This window comes from Pithys albifrons, chromosome 2, assembly GCF_047495875.1.
Source record: "Pithys albifrons albifrons isolate INPA30051 chromosome 2, PitAlb_v1, whole genome shotgun sequence".
Classification (NCBI taxonomy): domain Eukaryota; kingdom Metazoa; phylum Chordata; class Aves; order Passeriformes; family Thamnophilidae; genus Pithys; species Pithys albifrons.
The window spans coordinates 75,518,134-75,534,718 of NC_092459.1; the positions used below are offsets into that span (position 1 = coordinate 75,518,134).

Here is a 16,585-nt window from a genome sequence, read left to right on the forward strand (position 1 = left end):
AGTGCTTCTTACTGTTACCTCTTTACCGTTTAGAGTGATACAGCACTTGAAGAGGTGAGAGAGATTCCTACTTCTTTCAGAGCCCCAGAAAGCTAAATGGAAAGATGCAGCCAAACTGCCCAGAATCACAGACTTTGTGAAACACAGTGCAGAAAGGCATAACAGCATAGGTGTTTTTTTGGCTCACTGCCTTTAGGAACTCAAATAGCCCTCTGCCTCAACTGGTAAGTCCTGCCAGACTTATGACAGTCAGAAGGGACCCAGGCTGGGAAGACCAACTCTGCAGATTGGCATGATTTTATAAAAACAAACAAATAATGCACAGAAATACTAGTATTTTGTAGTAAGTAATTGACTTTTAAGCAAATTATTGGTTCACTTAACCCATGACCTTTCCACTCAGCTGCTAGATGAAAGAACAACTACAACTATAGGACACTCCAAAACTAAAGCATACATGCCTTGAAAAATAAAGCAGCTTGATATTTTATTTATAACTAGGCAGAAAGACTTCTGGTAGAAGAACTAAAGTATACCAATTTAGAGATTGAAAAGAGGTATCAGACAGCATACAGAAATACTGAATATGTTACATTGCTATTGACAAAGATGGTATGTGCCTATCTGCATTTCTAGATAGTTATTTTTCAGTTACTGGTTAGAGGTAAAATTCCATCATTATTCCCTTGCCACATCTGGATAATTGTGTTCTGGATTCCCCACTACAAGAACGACATAGAATCATAGGAGCAAATCCAGCGAAATGCCACTAAAATGACAGAGAGTGGAGCGTCTTTCACATGATGAAAGGCTGAGGGAGCTGGGACTGTTCATCCTGGAGAAGAGAAGGCTCACAGGGGATATTACAAGTGCCTGATCAGGGGCAATGAAAAGGGAGCCAGACTCTTGCATTGGTGTTCAATGTCAGGATAAGAGGCAGTAAGACAGGAAACACATGAACTTCCATCCAAACATAAGAAAATATGATTGAATGAGAATCAGACAATAGAACAGGTTGTTGAGAGAGGTTGTGGAGTCTCCAACCTTGATGATATTTAAATCTTTACTGGACGTAACCCTGAGCCACCCACTCTAGCTGATGATCCTTTAGCAGCAGGGCTGGCCGACTCGATCGCAGGAGGTGCCCGTCTTTGTCTAATACAGTTCAGCTTCTGAAAACAATTTTCTTTGCACCAAATGCATGCCATGTTTTCCATCAAAAAGTTGTATCAAATTGTACTTATATTATTAGATTGAATTTACTGCTATACATTTTTGTTTGCCTTAGTTTCTGAATATATGGTATGTTTACACACAAACTACACTGTTCTATCTACCCCAATATCATAGCTATCAACACCATTATAAGCGGTCAATAGATTATGTTTTCATTAATTCACATAAATATATAAGCCTTTATGGGTGGTCCCGTGTTGTAAAGGAGAGCACTCTGGACTCTGAATCCCAAGAACCTGAGTTCGAGTCTCAGTGGGACCGCCCCCTGGCACTTCAATGCCTCCCTGCCATCCCATCCCATCAGATCTCGGATGCTCAGCAGGGTCAGACCCGGTTAGTACCGGGTGCTGTGACAGTCCCAAGGACTTCACTGTCACTGTCCAAGCTCGCTCGGCCGTGGCAGATGGACCTCAGGACTTAAACGGTGGGGCCAGTTCTGTGCATGCTGTGCCTCACCTAAAAAATCCACTGTGCAGGCTGGAAGGGCACACCCAGTAGTTAAAGATGAAGAGGGATGGGCTTAGTCTTAAATTTATTCATTTATTTATTATTATGAAAGGGAAATATGCCATTGGATGCAAAACTAAGACCAAATGTTGCATTTAGGTTTACTGATTCTACATCTACTTCATGTATTTTGAAAACATGCTCCCAATCAAAAGGTCACCCAGGAAAGAGAAGATGACTTATGCAAATAGGATAAGTTTATCACTTAAATCTGACATATATATTCTATGTGGATGTATAGCCTCTCATGTTTTCACCTGTTCCTCTGCCTTAACAATACATTTACACACATAATGAAGGCCTGTGCAGTTGGAACAGCTAAACAACCCAATAGGAGTAGTTTAAAAATAGTTGAAATTGTAAATATTTCCCTAACATTTAGTTTTGTGATCAGTTTTAGAATATCTCTTAAATAGAAATGGATTTCAAACATTTTCTATTTTTTAGTGCTACCATTCTTTAATAAATGGTTAGCTACTTAACTTGAGAAACAAAACCACTATCAGTTTTCTATGAGAATAATTTTCTTTTTATCTTCTTATGCCTGTACTTATGATAGAAAAGAGTAAATTCTTATAGTCTACAAAATTCTTTGTTTACATATTCCAAAATCAGGATTATCAAACCTGCTAATCAGTTCCAGTACTACCATAATTGTAAGCTATACACAGAGAATTATTTTGACATAAAGATTTTAGCAGGATTACATGGAACAAAAAACAAACGAAAAATAAAAGTCAATTTGTATTCAGTTCATGGATGAACAAACCACAAGTTTCTTCTCTCAGCTGTAAACAGCAATATTCCTTGTGTTAAATACCTTGCAAAGTATGAAAGAAAAACAATGCACATCATTAAAGATTCGACATCCACAACTCTCATTCTTTTTGCATTATTATACTACAACTACTATTACTCTGAACCATAGAATTACAAATTATATTTTTCAGTTTCTTCCTGATTTCTTTGAACATCTACTATGCCTTGGCTATATTTACAGCCAAAAGATCAAGCAAATGACATGCTAGAAGTGGCCAGCACACAATTCCGGATGAGATTTATCAGCCTTAGGTTCTTTTGTACTACATCAGCATTATTCAAATGCAGATGTTCTCGACAACACGTACTACAAAATATCTTACGATACTGTCCTCTCAGTCAGACTACTTCTGAAGCAAAACACACTGTATGAAAAGTAGTAAATGAAATTTTCAGAGTTATGTTATACACTGCCATTTATACAGCAGAACTTCAACAGGCTCAGTAACACAGAAGTCTGGTGATCTTGTTTTGTGTTACAGAACTGACTATTTATTGAAAAACAGAGTCTCAGATGAGAAGGGGAAACAAACTATTAAATGATGTGAGCAAAGGAGGCCACTTAAAATCTGATAAATGATAACGTAACTATTGAGCATCCACCCAGTTTAACTGCTATAACACATGGAGGGCAGAGGGGCTCAGGTGGCTGGACAAAGTTCAATTTTGTTTCTGGAACCAAAGCATATGGCAAACAGGGCAAGGAAGGTCAATTATTCAGACTCTCCTAAATCTGATTCTTTGAATAGGTTGACAAGCCTGTGAAGAATCCAAAAGCAGTTATCTTACTTCATACAAATGCATAATAAATTTAGAATAAATTTTTTTAAAATGTTGGTTTCAGGGTTTTTTTTGTCCTTCTGGAAACAACATGTAGCTGGAAGTGAAAGTTAAAAGTTTTACTGGCATCCTCAATACAATAGACACAGAAAACTACTACACTGAATGTCTTTAGATGACAGATTGTGTTCAGTCAACATGAAGTGTTTCTAAACATAAGCCATACACTAGAACTATAAACAATCCAGTTGGACCAGGTCAAGGAGTTTGTAGAGACAGGAAGTAGAGGAGGATGACTGCACCTCTTAGTTTCTGGTGCAGAAAATATCAAAATGTCATGATTTTTTGCAACTGGAGGCTCTGGATTTTCCACAAGCAGCCTAATTAGCCCTTACAGAAGACATTCTTTTATCATATTTTGCTAACGTCTGTTTCTGGTCATATTAGTTCTTCTCCAGAGAAAGACCAAGCTAAGAACTTTCAAATCACCAAAACTCTGATTTTATTTTTGGCTCATTTGATGCATTAAGGACCACAATAATCCTTCTCAATATTAACAAGAGGCAATCAGCCAAGTTGCAGATTTAAGACAACACTGAACTTCCTCTGAAGACATGCTGAGAGAGTTAGTTTTGTTCAGCCTGGAGAGCAGAAGGCTCTGGAAACACCTTATAGCAGCCTCACAGTACCTAAAAGGGGCCTACAAGAATGCTGGGGAGGGACATTTTACAAGGGCATGCAGTGATGGGATGGGGGAGTAATGGCTTTGAACTGAAAGAGTGTAGGTTTAGATTCTTTATCGTGAGGCTGATGAGGGACTGGCACAGGTTCCCCAGAGAAGTTGTGGATGTCCCATCCCTGGAAATGTCCAAGGCCAGATTGGATGGGGCCCTGAGAAACAGTCTAGTGGAAGGTGTTCCTGCCCATGACAGGGTGGTTGGAACTGAATGATCTTCAAGGTCCCATCCAACTCAAACCGCTTTATGATTCTATGGTTCACTTGTGTGCCAGGATATATAAATGATTCTCTTTAAGATCCTTCAGGTATCCCAAAGAAATACAGTTTGTGAGATGTCAAATATCAAGCAAGAGAGCAGCACAGTTGCCTTGTTATTTAAAAGGTAGGGTAATATCACAAACATACAGAAAATATATTGGCCAGTGGTTACAAATTATACCTACCTTTGGCTAGAAGGATTCCCAAGGGATGCCAACTTGAGTCACTCTTTTTCTGGTATCAGCAAAATGGAGATACCTGTAAGTCAAATGAGAAAGGTTTGTTGTTTCTGTTTGTAGGTTAACATATCCACTTATTATATTAGGGACTAAGGAAATTAAAAAATCTTAAATGAGCACTGCTGTAAAATGAAAATCTACTAATTTCTACATGTAAATAAAATACCAAAACCAGCTCATTGGCTTTAAAATTCAGCACCGTGCAACACATACCATATGTATGTGTTGCAACAGAGAACTTAAAGGTATTATCTGTGCAAGTTCCTGGCAATAAACGGGAAAAAAAAGCATTGCTAGAGCAAGAGGCCATGAACCAGTAGGTGCTGAACCTACAGACTGTTTTATTATGCCTCTGCTTCAAAGGTCACGATTAAAGGGCCCACCGCTATTCTTTGAACTGTATTATAAAAAGCAATTAGCTTAACAGTATTTTCAATTACAAGGACGAGAAAAATTCAAGAAGTTCCATAAAATACTTTCAGGGAAGATAGTAGTTAATTCATCCAAAAAGTTTAGAAACATGCTCTGAGAATCTATGGGATGACTTGCAGCCAAAAAAGTATCTAACATTGCAAAATTTACATTCAACATTTTTACATTTACTTCTCTATGAAGGCAAATACAAGCATACATGAAAGAAAAATATTTTAGATAGGTCTGCACGATCACCATTACATAGAGATAAATCATAAAAGTACCATGTACCAATATTGGAACTAATAAAGTTTCAAAAGAAGTTCATTTTAGCATAATCTGAGACAGTAAAATTCAGCTTGAAAATACACAATGCCGTATTCATAGTGAAAGAAAGGAAGAAGGACACACACACAGAGCAGGAACAGATGTTATTTCCTGCACTAAATCACCACCATAGGGATAAAAATAATTCTGGTAAGTATTTTACAGAATAGGGCATACAATGGAAAAGAACACAAAGTCTCCTACATCAACTACAAATCTAGGTATGAGAGACACCATTAACATAAACAAGTAAAAAGCCCACATAGATGGAATGTAGGACAGTTTCACATTATCCTCGTTTTAGGCCTAGTCAAAATGAGGCAAACACTTAAGTCTACTAAGTATGCTCGTAGTAGAAAAAACCTCTTGGTGTACTTATAACCTAAAACTTGAACAAACACTTTCTTCACCAGTGCAGCTTTCATGGGAGAGCCAAAGCAAAACTAAACTTTATCAGTAGAAGTGTTGATCAATATCATTAGACAACTGATCTGTTTGCCAACAGAAGACACAATTTAAAAAAAAAAAACCAAAACGGGACATTAATCAGAAATGTCTCATTCCTAACCTAAAAATTACATCTGATGATGACAAATTTCAGACATAAATCTCAGTCCAGTAAAATCTGATACTAAATCCACAGCAAATGCTAAAACTAAAAACTAAAACCATTAGAAAAAAGCAACTGCAAAAATAGAAAATTTTTTTTTAGAATGGCTATGGAGTCTGGTCAATTTTTGAAAAGAAACACTTTTCAATTTCCTATAACTAAGTTCATAAGAATATTATCATTATTAACATTGTCTTTTTTTTAAGAAAAAAATGCCTTCATACTTTCAAATTGCTGGAAAAGCAAGCTTCAAAATATCTGACAATTTCTAGACTCTCTATTTATGGGAGTAAAAAGTGGAATCAATTGATCCTTGCAGTAAAATAGGATTTGCTCTGTTGTGGGGCAGCCAAAGAGGAAAACATTAGGCCTTGTCGACATACTGATTTTTTTCCTTAATCCAAATTTCTTATACAGAACACTGCAACAGGAAAAAAAATTTAAGAATTGAGAAGAAAAATAATTTTATATATTTAAAATATAACATTGTTTCACAAGCACTCAAAAAGTTTTCTTCATAACATCTTGCCCCTACATTCATGCAGATCTACAAAGGGAAAAAAACCAAAAACTTCAAGTAATGTGTGTTCCTTTCAAACTCACATAAAGTAACAAATTATAAATCAGAAGTAACTATGCCTATTTTCTTATGTGTACCTTAAAATGTACTGGTAGTATGAGCCATCATAAGACTCCTGTGCATTAGACAAGCATCATAGATCTGTTTTTCCTGGACATATCATCTTTCACTATTCCCAGAGTCACATCTGGATTGCTTTATTCTCCAGGAAGCAATACATGCATTTAATTCCCTGGATCCTTAACCTTTATCTGAATGTTCACTGGAATTGAAAACTAGAACTTTGTTTCTACAGGGATTGTCACTGAGGTAGTTAAGTTGGCCAATAACAATGCAAAGAAGTATTCACAATAAAAGAAACCCAAAATGCAAGTAGAAGCAATACAGTCAATCTTCATTAGTAGTCCTGTTTGGCAAAAGGTCAGGTATTCATAACTGTGGCTGCCATACACTGCACCTCATTTTCAACTACAAAAAAATTAATTTTCTGCATGAATATTTGGTATTACTTATGTTCACATCTTTTAACATGTTTTATTCTGATTTTGTTGCTGTAGGAAAAGAAGAAAGAGGGAATAATATCAGTATCCAATATCTGATTTTTTCTGGGCAAGTTTTCTTTCTCTCTCCAAAAAGTTTTGGCTATGCAGAAGAAATTGATTCCCGAAAGAATGAGCAGATAGGCAGCATCCTAGTCAGGAAAGCCTGTTCCAAGCAAGCTTCCTAGTGCCCTAAAACACTGTACAGATGCTCACTGCAGACCTAAGCTCTACAGCAAGTTCAGTACATTCAGAATATCAACTTGCCACATTCAATCCACACAGTAAGTCTGACATATCCTGGGCACACTCAACTTACAGTACACAAGCCATATTTCTGATGGCACATCCAAGGGAAAAATAAATTCCACATGGGACTATGAAGACTAGCTAATACCGTGTCATGTCATTTGTTCTACACTGTGGGATACTTGTTGACATTTGTCTCTTCAACGCTCTGAACTTTTAAGAAGAAACCTTATGCTTTTCTCTATACCTCGACAGTCTTATTCATGACTTCAGTAGCTCTTTTACTAACACTTTCTCTTGAATAAAGAATTAGAAAACTACAGAGAGAAAGCAAAGTACTACTTTTGAAACAGAAATGGAGTTCAGTATCTATTAAGCAAACAAGATTCTCTACTTTCTTCTTTTCAACGCTTACAATTGACTTTTTATGATATTCAGGAATTAGAAATCAACTTGAACTTAATATATGGAGCAAAAGAAACAGCAAAAACAGCTACAACAAATTTCCACTTTCAAGTGTGACTTAAGTACAAGAACTGCAGATAAAAGAAATATAGCTAATGATAAGTACCTTTGTATGCAGATTTTTCTCTACCTGCTTACTTTTATTGGCAGAGTTATTGTCAGTCCTATCATCTTATACACCTGAGTCTTCAAGAAAGCTGTACTATTCCTTAATGCTTAAGCAGACTTTAGAGTTAAATACCTAATCCACATTTCTTACTGATGATAAAGTTTCTTGCTGGTGCTACAGAAGGCAAATGAAAATCAAGTAGCTATTCACAGTAACTAATTTTATAATATAGGAAAGAATTACAGTTAATACATCTCACATTTGAAGCAGAACTTTGAAAATATATGCACGCTACATGTACATCAGAAACCATTACTTCCATGAAAAATGCAGTTATGACACTTGGTCTAGCAAAGACAACTGTATTTCAAAGACAGACATCTGGCAGACAGATGTGCCAAAGTAACTTGAACATGTATCTAAAAGTACTAGTATCAAAAATGCTTGTTTATAAATAAAAACCATATTGCATAAGCTCTTAGCTTTTATTTTAAAGTGTAGTCTATCTCTGATCAAGTTCTTATATCAATCACAGGTTACACAAAGCATTAGGGATCAAACCACAGCACTCCCTGTCTGAGCTCCTGCTTTGATTTCAGCAACTAATGGGGGTATCTATCACTTTTCAGGGTCAAGACTGAAATGGTTACATGTATTTTGCCAGGTACTTCCCCGCCAAATACTAACTCCATATAACTTTCCATATTCCCATCACAATAGGCTGATCTCTGTAAAGGCACTTTTCCTTCCTTTCATACAGAAAATATCCTGTAAACAGCCTATTTCCCACTCTGTAAGTGACTCCTTTTGTTTACAGGAAGGAAAGGGAACAGAAATCTTGCCATAAAACAGTGAGAGCTAAAAAGTTCTGTTTCACTTCCTACTGTGCAGGTGTTTCATACAAGAAACCTATTGTAATTCTTGATTTCAGAGAGAAAATATGCTGCTTCTTTTTGAAATACAGACTGAGAAATAGAAAACATTAAAGTTAAGGAACTAGCAGCATGCTTTACTGTGAAACAAACCAAAGATATACAATAACCATTGCTTTAATAATTGTGAAATCCCTGGCTTTGGACACCACATATTTTATACCTTTCACTTGTAAACTGGATTTTTCTTCTAAGTCAGTAAGTTCTCAATTTTATGCTAAACAGCAAATTAGCTGTACAGCTAAATGTGTACAGATAAATGTTCCAGATATCATTGACAAAAAACACCAAAATTCAGCAAAATAAAACAAATAAAAACACAACCAAAAAAAAATCCAAACTCCTCCGTTATTTGACAAGGTGGTTGTTTTTAATACCAATACTGGCTGCAATGTAACAATGTCTATTTAAAACCTAAAGCAGATTTCCCAGTTACAGAGTTTTTTTACTTCATATTCTGAACCAAAGCCACAAGCACATTAAAAAAATAACTTGTGTTGGTTCAGGATGTATAACACCACAGTTTGTACACTTTTTTATGAGTTTCGTAAGTACCAACATCCTTCACAGTAGGAATTACATTCATGTCTCTAAGATCTGCAAATCTCTATTGCTCAGTGGTGTGCGGAAAATTCAAATCCTGAAAGAAGGCAAGCAGATGAGGGCACTAATCATGTTGTAGGCTACATATAAAACTCAGTTTAAAAGGAAATTGAGAACTTTATCACTAACACATACTATCACAGCATATTATCACAAATGCTGTCACAATACAAGAGCACTCTGGACTTCAAATCCCAAGGACCCGAGTTCCAGTCTCAGTGGGACTGTCCCCTGGCAGTTCAATGCCTCCCTGCCATCCCATCCCGTCACATCTCGGATGCTCAGCAGGGTCAGCCCCGGTTAGTACCGGGTGCTGTGACAGTCCCGAGGACTTCACTGTCACTGTCCAAGCTCGCTCAGCCGTGGTAGATGGACCTCAGGACTTAAATGGTGGGGCCAGTTCTGTGCACGCTGTGCCTCACCTAAAAAATCCATTGCACAGGCTGGAAGGGCACACCCAGAGTGGGGAAAGCCCTGCCCAAATCCTCATTCGTGAAGTTTGGCCATACATACATACACCATAAAGTTAAATTTGCCCCTCTGTAGAAAGGATATCTTATTTGATCCAGGCTGGCTGAAGCTCACCAGATACAGGTCAGTTTACAGATATTTCACCAGTAAACGCTGTTCCAAGTTTTCCATACCAGTCCCCCTGCATGCAGAAAAGGAGGGACATCTTCCCACTGGATGCATTTCCCGACTTTGAGTGTCTAGGTGAGTAGCACATGGAACAGCATTCAATCAGGGAGCACAGTGCCCCAACACATATTTCGTATCTTAAATCAACAGTAAGGCAGCTGGAAGGACTGCAGGGACCCAGACTTAGGATCATCAGATAAGTCACCACTGTTTCAATCAAAGCACTTTCAATGAAACATGCAATTACTTGGAGTTTGTTAAAAGCAGCTTTTCACATTTTGTGATCAGTTACCTGGGAAAACAAATTACATCACTGCAGTGTGAATACTTAAAGAAAGATTTGCTAATGAAGTGCAATTAATTACACAGCGGTACTAATGTGAAAAGCAATATCCATTCATCTTTGGTCTGCTTAAGTCTCAGATTGACTTCAGAGAATTGTTTAGAGAACTTGCAACTTTGGATGATCCTTTCTTTGAGAAAGAAAACTCAGAGCATACCTTAAGAAACATGCAAAGTGACCAGTGAAACACACACTATTGCCAGACTCTACAATAAGGAGCAGTGTAGATAGGCCTATCCTTAGGCCATCAGAATTTTCTTATACACACACAAATATAACTGCAGGTTTATTCTGAATATGAAAAATCAGCTACCCCTGCTCTGACTTGGAAGAGTTCTATCACGTTTTGAATGTAACCTCAAGTAAAGAATAATCTTAATTATGAAAATACAAAAGGTAAGATAGAGATAGTTCTACCTTTTGAACTTGCTTTTCAATTCAGAAAGGGTGTGCATTACATCAAAATTATTTTGTCAGAAATAAAGAGAACAGTCCACAATGTCCATCATTTCAATACATCTTTTACCTACAAAAAATCTGCAATTAATATGGAATGTAAGTATCTTTAATAAAGGTAATAAACAAGGAGTTAGGTCTTTATCATTTATATTTTCAACATGACAGTTCACACACTGCCATTTATGTACATAATGCGAACATCATCTTCATTCCTATCTTTATTTACTTTTCTTCTACAAAACAATGTTCAGCTCCAGACAGTTTTCTCACTCTGCAACACCCGATTTTGACAACACAGCAAAAGCATGTAATAAGTAAGATCACAAAGACAGCACAAAATAATACCAATTCTGGCACTACAAAACATCATGCTTGGACCACAAATTATAGAAAATATAGTAGATAAAACAGAAGAAATAGTATAGGTACTTTCAGATCTTTGTCTTTATTGTTTTTCTTTGCCAGGAATAGTTCAATATTTAGTCCTCACTTTGTTTTGTTGGGTGTTTTTTTTGGTTTTGTTTTGGTTTTTTGTTTGTTTGGGTTTTGCTTTTTTTTTTTTTTTTACTTTTTACTATGCCAGGCTTCATCTCAGAGAGGTAAAGAGCTTAAATGTAAGTGATTTGGTGTAACTATGGAAAACCCCAAAACACTTCTTTATCAGCTCTGTTTTCCTCAAGAGTAAAAAGTATGATGATTTTCAAAAGCAATCAGTGAAGAGATATGCTTTTTGACAGTGTTGTTTGCTTTTTCAAACAAATACATGAGACACAGTTCATTTTATAATGGGGTTATAAAGGAGAGGGGCTAGAGGATGAACAAAAGTCTCATCAGTTTAGGTTGAGAGACACTTTTGGAAATCATTTAGTCCAGTCTTGTGCTCAGAGCAGGCCTGGCATCAGCACTGGAAATGGTCAGGCACGGCTTTGTCTTGTCAAGTCTTCAAGACCCTCTAAGATGGAAAATTCTCCAGACAGTCTGTGCCAGGCCTGTACTGATCTCCCTCCACTCCTACTGAGCAGTGTTCTTCCTCATTCCTAACCCAAACACACTATAGTACAGTTTGTGGCCAATCTGGTGACACTGAGAAAAAGGCACCTCTATTATTTTTTAAACTACCCTTCAAGCAGCTATGGAATATTTTTAGGTCACTCAGTAGCTGCTTCTTTGTTAGAGGGAACAAGTTCTGCCAGGCCCTCCCAGCAGATCTTCTGCTTCAAGCAAGGGCCTTCTACCCATCTTACTGGTGCTCCCCGTTTACCATGTGATAGTTTGATCCAGACTTTTTCCTGGTAACTAGGGAGGGGCTTGTCTTCTAGGTATTTCTCACCCATTCTTTCCCCTCCCAGGGGACAAACTATCACAATGAATGTCCCTCTTGAAATACAGGGAACAAAATTAAATATTTAACATAAATCAAGACCTTTAACATTTCATCCAGCTCTCCTACTGAAATATCTAGTAATTTAAATAAACTAGTTTGCAGAATTTAGAAAATAATTCTTCATTAAAGACAATTACAACCTCATAGTGCTTTCCATACACACAGCACTGGTGCATTTGATTGAAAATCCTGTTCAAAGTTTTGTAGTCCTCTTTCTCTTAACTCTAAAACAACACTGAAAAGATTGACAACATGCAGAATTGCATCTGAATGTCTTCAAATATCAGAGACAAAAATGGTATAATTGGTCATCAAATTCCTTCCAAGAATATGAGTCTGATAATTTACTACCAATTGCTTTTTATAGACAACACTCAATTACATGGTGTAAAAGTAGATTTTTGGGTACCTGTTCATTCTAGTTTCACCGAAGTAAAAGAAAGTTTGTTTTAGACAAAAATCACTATGATTTCACCCATGAAGGGAGCTGGGGGAAAGAGGTTGTAACACCAGATGTTTCAGAATATAGTAGCTGTCATATTAAAAAAACCTTGAAGCCCATTAAAGTGCAGAATTGATATAACAACATTGATTTGAATAAACATTTTTGGGAAGTTGGAATGAGATCACAGGTCTTTACATACTTTACAAAATTATAAACTAACTCTTCTTTGATTACTTTGACTAAGGAAACATTTTTACTGTATTTTGAATTCCCATTGCAAGTAGAGCCCAGTATACTCACAATACAGCCAAGGGTACACTCTGCCTGAGCAAAAACAAACAAAAAAAATTTGCTCGCCACTCTTCCATTTATCCAGTGTTTCTGAACTGAAGAAATAATTGATCTTACCTGTTGGGGGGCAGGGGAAGTTGTTGGTTTTAGTTGGGGGTTTTTTATTTTGTTTTGCTCCTCTCCACCCTCTGTGTCCCTGATACAGCTGCAGAGAAGGCTCCTTCACAGAGCATTTTTAATATGGGCAATTACAATTACAACCTCTACTGTTTCCCAGCCCTTTGTTCTTTACTGAATGGCAAAATAGAAGAATAGTCAGTGAAGTAACTTAAAAGTAAAGCTTGGTTTCTGGTTAGGATTGCCTCATTTTGACTTCTTTTACATTTCTGTTTGACAGATACTTTTTCTCTTCCATAAAAAAAACAAAACCACCACAGAGTTTTGACTGCACAAATCTTCAAGTTTAAATTCTTAAGGCCATTATTCTTGCAGATGGAGCTTCAATAACTTACTTCAAATATGGCATAGTTTGTGTGGTTCTGAACAGAAAACAGAGTTTGTATTTTCAACATGCCTAAATAAGCCAACCTGCCAATCGAAGTGGAAGCATCCCAAAGGCACAATTGCATGAGAAGAGAGATGAGGAAAGGCACAGATAATAGCCTACCTCCTGTAAAACAAAAATTACTAGGAACAAGTGTTTTTCCTGTACCATAAATATAAGAAAGCAGTATTTTTCACAGACTTTTCTGGACTTCACTGTCCAGGGAAAAGAAAAAACAACCTATCTAAATTACTGAATAATTAGCAGAGATAACAGTATCACATCTCCATTTGCCATATAGAGTAATTTTATCTCCTCCTTCAGCAGGATAAACCCTGGGTTTGTGTATGAAAAAGACCATCTGCTGCTGAACTTCCATAAATGTTCTTAAGTGTGGAGTAGTTACAGATAGTCAGGATTTCTGAAAATGGAGTAATAGGATCAGGGGGAGAAACAAACCAAAACAAAAACTTGGCCAGGAAACAAGTCCACTCCCCATATTTCTGCACACAGGTACACAGTTTAGATATAAGCACACAACACAGAAATAAAAACAGTGTTAAAAAAGGCATTTACAATCTTAATTTAAAACTCCACCAGTTAAGATTCAACAGATTTCAACATGATTCAGCTATGACCTAATCTACTTCTAAATAAAACAAGAGCAAGCATATTTGGGACCTATTTATTCAAAAGAGTCAAAATAAATATAAATATACAACTAGGAGACTACATTAAGGTAATATAGTTCAATATATTCAAATAAGTTTTCTATGAGAAAAAAAATTACCACACTTACCTAAAGAGAGCAACTCATTCTCTCAATGTGTGTTTTCTAGTCAGGAGTTGTAATTTTTTCCCCCAAACATTAGTTATAATGGCTCTCATTTGAGAGTCACGCTCTTCGTCCATGCATAGGAGAGAATGTAAATAATAGAAGAGAATGTAAATAATGTAATAGGAAAGAATGTAAATAATGTAACTAGTTCTGTGTACCTTGACTGGGACTTAAAAAGACACTGAGTTTCGTGCTGTCTTTTATACCCAAACATATAGATATCTTATTTGCAAAACACTCTGTGCATTCCGCTGGTTAGTGTAGGCTGAGCACAGCTTTAGCACCAAGGCACACCACATCTGCTGCCTCAAAATGAAGTCTACCTCATTCACTCAGCACCTCATTCACAGCCTTCCATGTTGTTGTGAAAACAGTTTTGTTGTTCTTTAAAAATTCCTTAGAGGAAGTTAACCTAACCCGAAACAAACTTTCAAGGTTGTCCAAGTTCTAGAAACACATCCTTTTATCTCAGTCATTGAATCAAAACTAAGCTGAGACAAACTCCTCTATTTTAAAGTTTCAATTGTTACTAGGGAGAAGGTTCAAGTAAAATACCAATTTACAACATGTTTTGAAACTGTGTGTGACCTCACAGTTTTATTGCAATAATGCACTGATGTAACAACTCTATACCATTAAGGATATACGATGTATTTCGTTCTAAACACTGCAATTGAAACAAAGAGTAGTGAAACTAGCAGTCAAACACTGGAGCATTTCCACCAGGAACAGACATCTAGCAACCAAAAAAAAAAAGTTCTAAATCATAAATATCAAAGACCAAGGATAAACTCTGCCTTTCTGTGAACTTATAAACCCAAGATCAACAAAGCAAAAATTACCAAGCAAACACCCAAACAAGCAAACAAAAACAAAATATTCAGAGTTATGTTTTATTTCTCTTTCAACATTTCAGATGTGTGCACACACATGCAAACATGCACACCCCATTCATTCACTCACCCCTCTCCCATCTGTCAAATATTTCCCTGCTCCCCAACCCAAGATCTCTACTGCTGGCTTAATTTCTTTTCAGAAGGAAAAAGTGCTTGAGACAACTGTACAATTGCAGTATACACACTTTGCATCTATTACAAATATCCTCAATATCACCCAGCACTTCTTTCCCTTCCCACAAAGGGATCTTGTTTCAGTCATGCTCACCATCTATAGAATTTTAAAACAGCTCAAATTTTTAAGAACAAAACAGGCCCACTACTCCTTTTTGAAAAAAATCAGAAGTATTTTCAAGGTAATACACTTCTAGGAATTGTAATTAAAAAGAGGGGAAAAAAAGGAACATAGAAGACCATCTCATATACTTTGAACTACGAACAGAGCAAAAGATTTGTGTTTGACAATTTTCTTAGCCCCCACCACAAGAGAAAAACAGTATCTAGTGTTGATTATTGAAATAAACATACTTTAAAAACTGACAATCAACTTGCAAAACACAGAAAAGTCAGGATTCTAGACCTTGGCAGTTTGATGGGACAAATGGTCAATAATCTTGCAGGCATCAGACTCTGTTTCAGATAAAAAGTCAGGCTAAGATAGTGGGAGTTAAACCCAGGTACAGGCTTTGTTTCTTTGTACTGCAAGTGACAGCTGAAAAGAGTCTGTATCAGCTAAGCAGAACAGAGACAGTTCTGTACAGAAAGAGGCTCAAGTCGCAAGTTTTTAACTTTTCTCATGTATCACTCAATCACAAAAGACAGCATTAAGTTTCAGGCACATCTTTTTTGTTCTGTTAAGGCCATAAGGTTAGGCAATCATTAATCACTTGTAAACTCTTCCACAAAGAGGTAATTTTTTCATAAATTGCTCTTAATATAATAATGAAAAAGTAGTCTTGGAAAAAAATACCAGGAAAGACACACAAAGCAAACTTGAGGTTTGCTTAATATACAGCCCAAATTCTCCAGTATTCTACTCAAAATATATTGCAATGATCACAAAATATAGATCTGCACTCCCATCTTGCTGAAGAGCAGTGAGGAAAGAGCTGAATGGGATTCTTTTCATACAAGGAAAATAAAACCCAAAACTACTGTCTAAATTCATCTAATCTAGTGCTTAATATCTAACAGTGAAGCTTGAAGTGATTTATTTTCCTATGGATGAGCAATTACTTTAATTTAGCAGAAAAATTGAGAGCATTTTGTAGAAATAGAGGGTATTCATAATAAATATTTTCATTTTCCCCTTCTGGTTTTGATCACTTGGTCTTCTCACT

The 16,585-nt window shown here is 36.5% G+C and overlaps 1 protein-coding gene across 6 annotated transcripts in view; it reads right to left on the reverse strand.

The window, feature by feature from the left end:
• Positions 1–16,585, reverse strand: part of SIPA1L2 (signal induced proliferation associated 1 like 2) — a 183,338-nt gene that overhangs the window by 109,326 nt on the left and 57,427 nt on the right. For all 6 annotated transcript variants that reach the window (XM_071549552.1, XM_071549555.1, XM_071549554.1 and 3 more), the window contains exon 2: positions 4,525–4,597. The gene's annotated coding sequence lies outside the window, so the exon portion shown is untranslated. The remainder of the gene's footprint in view (positions 1–4,524; positions 4,598–16,585) is intronic.